At 41.0% G+C, this 3,324-nt stretch overlaps 1 protein-coding gene across 1 annotated transcript in view; it reads left to right on the forward strand.

Annotated features, from left to right (window-relative positions):
- The window catches only part of SHROOM3 (shroom family member 3), a 577,837-nt gene that overhangs the window by 87,828 nt on the left and 486,685 nt on the right, over positions 1-3,324 (forward strand). The gene's annotated exons all lie outside the window — the stretch shown is intronic.

The raw sequence follows: 3,324 nt of genomic DNA on the forward strand, positions 1-3,324 counted from the left end.
CTTCCGAGGAGTGGCTGGTGGGTTTGAACTGCCAGCCTTCTGGTTAGCAGTCAAGTGCTTTAGCCACTATGCTACCAGAGCTCCTGAATTGGCATAGTGGCTGCAAGTATAACAAGGATTGTGAGGATTGTACACAACTGGGCAGTGTTTCATTCTGTTGTGTATAGAGTCATTATGAGTCACAGCTGACTTGATGATACTTAACAACAACAACAAAATATCTGTTAAAACAGGTGCCTGGTGACACAGTGGTTAAAATGCTTTGCTGCTAACCAAATACAGGTCAGCGGTTTAAACCTACCAGCTGCTCTACAAGAGAAGGATATGGAAGTCTGCTTCCGTAAAGATTTACAGCCTTAGAAACTCCACGGGGCATTTCAACCCTGTCCCACAAGGTAGTTAAGAATTAGAATTGACTCAACAGCAAAGGATATACCTCCTTTGACCTGGACTGCAGTACAGATAGATATTTTTCAAGGAAGATGATAAATAGGTGGATGGATGACAGGGAGGGAGAAGTAGAGGGAGTGATCTTCCTCTTTTAGGTAATGTGTAAGGAGGTCTGGTTGATGTTTTCTTTCTTTGTGAATCACAAACATGGAGCTTAGAAAGTTGCATGATTGAATTAATGCTACCTTAATTCTACCCCATGAATCATCAAATATTTTATAGTTTAACAGAATAATAATTGGGCTTCGGTTTGTCTCCCAAAAAAAGTGGGAAGGACAGAGAGACTTGGTACTGGGATATTGCCAGCAGGTGAGAGGAATATTTGATTGCCATTTACTGAGAGTACCTAACAAAATTGAACTTTGCCCTTTCACTACGGGAAACTTTTTTCCTGAATGCTCGGTAATGCTGGATCTTTTCCTTTGTGTTCTGGTTATATGCAAACACAAATCACACTCTTGTTGATTTCACTGTACCTCATGAAACCGAAGAAGGGAAATTTGAGTCTCAGAGATGGCAGTTTCACCAGGCTTGCCTCTTGCATTTATGTGATGGAAATTGAGAACACATGTGTTTTCCAACCTGATTTAAGAAGGTAGAAACATCACCAGCAGTAATCAGCATAGGAACATACTAGGAACAGACAAATTCCTTCTTCAAAATCTTATACTTTAGAACTGGAAGCAATCTAAGGGATCACCTAATTCTCCTTCAATCCTCCTCCTTTGTAAAAATGAAGAGTGTGAATAAAGCTCAGAAGTGCCAGTTCACACCTGATTTCAGTGTATACTAATTGTGAGAAGCCATGTGGCATCTGGCAGCATAGTGCCTAAGGCACTTGACTGCTAACCAGAAGGTTGGCGATTCAAAATCACCAGCCACTCTGTGGAAGGAAGACTGGGCAATCTACTTCCGTAAAGATTTACTGCCTTGGAAACCCAAAGAGGGTCACTATAAGTCAGAAGTGACTTGATGGCAGTGAGGTGTTTTTATTGTTTGTTTGTTTTTTGTTTATGTGGCGTTATAGAAATAACACAAAAATTGTGAAAGTTGCATGGAGGGAAGGACACAGGGAAAGGGTAACTATGAGAAGTGGGAAGGGTGCTATTGCGTTGTGGTATATTGTAGTCAATGTCATGAGACAAAGTGTACGTGAACTCTGTACGGAAAGTGAATTTGCTCTGTAAACTTTCACCCAAATCACAATAAAAAAAAAAAAAAAATTGTGGAGGTTTGTGTGCAAATCACAGCTCTGCCACTTACTAGTTGTTGTGGCCTTGAGCACAATGTTATCTCTTTGAGCTTTACTTCCCCCATCTGTCTTACTTCATGAGCTGGTTGTGAGAATTATATGACATACTATACAAAGCTGTGATACAGAGCAAAACACATAAACAAACACCAAACCCATTGCCGTCAAGTCAATTCCAACTCATGGTGACTCCATGTGTTATTGGAGAATAGAACTACTCCACAGGGTTCTCTTGGCTATGATCATTATGGAAGCAAATTGCCAAGTATTTCTCCCATGGTGCTGCTGGTTGGATTTGAACTGCCAAATGTTAGGTTAGTGGTTGAACTCATACCATTTATACTCCCCAGGGATGCTGGCACAGAGCAGATGCTCAATAAACAGCAGTTATGAGTAGCTCCTTTTTGTTGTTAGTGATGCTATGGAATAAAAACCATCTCAACAAATAGTCAATATAACTACAAGATTCAGAATTGTCAACAACTGATGAACTTGATTTGAGCAATGTTGAATGGACTAAAATTACAAGATAATTCAGTATAAAACAATCAAATGAACAAACCAGTTGTTGTCTTAATCTGGGTTCTCTAGAGAAGCAAAACCAGTGAAGGTGGCTATATATAGAGAGAGAGGGAGAGGGAGAGAGATTTATCTCAGGGAAATGGCTTACACAGTTATGGAGGCTGACAAATCCCAAGTCTTAGGGTCAAATGTCAAGCTGGAGGCTTCTTCTGGCTCACACAGCTGCAGAGGCCAACAAACCCAAGATTGACAGGCAATACAGTAGGCTGCCAAGATGGGCAAGTAAAATGGCAGATTGTTGGCTTACAGGCCACAAAGGCAACAATCCCAAGATCAGCAGGCAATACAACAGGTCATCGGTTCAGCTCCAAGAACCAGAGATGATGAGCTAGATGCAGGATTCAAATCCAGCAGAAAGCCAGAGAATGCTCCCAGGACATCCATAGCTATATCAGAAGCAAGCCACACCCCTCAGGGAACTCCCTTGCAACTGAGTGGCTGCTCATAGACCATCTAATATCATAGAGGTGATTATATCATAAACCACTTAGAATCATGGTCCAGCCAAGTTGACACAAAACCTTAACTATCAAAGTTGCCATCGAGTCACCTCAGACTCATGGTGGCCCCATGTTTGTCAGAGTAGAACTGAGATACGTAAGGTTTTCACTGGCTGATTTTTCAGAAGTAGTTCACTTTCCTTTCAAGGTACCTTTAGGTGGAATCGACCTCATGGCCTTTTGATTACCAGCTGAGTGGGTTAATAAGTTTCCAGGACTTCTGTAAGAAACTACCATAAACTGGGTAACTTAAAATGACAGAAATTTGTTTTCTTAGTTATGGAGGCAAAAAGTCTAAAATAAGGTGCCAGCAAGGTCATGTTCCCTCAAAGACACAGAGGAGAATCTCTCCCTTCTTCTTCCAGCTTCTTATGGCTTCTAGTGTTTCTTTTTTTCTTTTTTTTATTGATTGTGATTTGGTTGAAGATTTACAGAGCAAATTCACTTTCTATACAGCAGTTCACATATACTTTGTCTCATGTCATTGACCACAGTTTACCACAATGCAACAGCTCCCCTCCCACTTCCTCCCCATAGTTA

This window comes from Orycteropus afer, unplaced genomic scaffold (genome assembly GCF_000298275.1).
Source record: "Orycteropus afer afer isolate SDZICR_OR568_19922 unplaced genomic scaffold, OryAfe1.0 scaffold00235, whole genome shotgun sequence".
NCBI classification, from domain to species: domain Eukaryota; kingdom Metazoa; phylum Chordata; class Mammalia; order Tubulidentata; family Orycteropodidae; genus Orycteropus; species Orycteropus afer.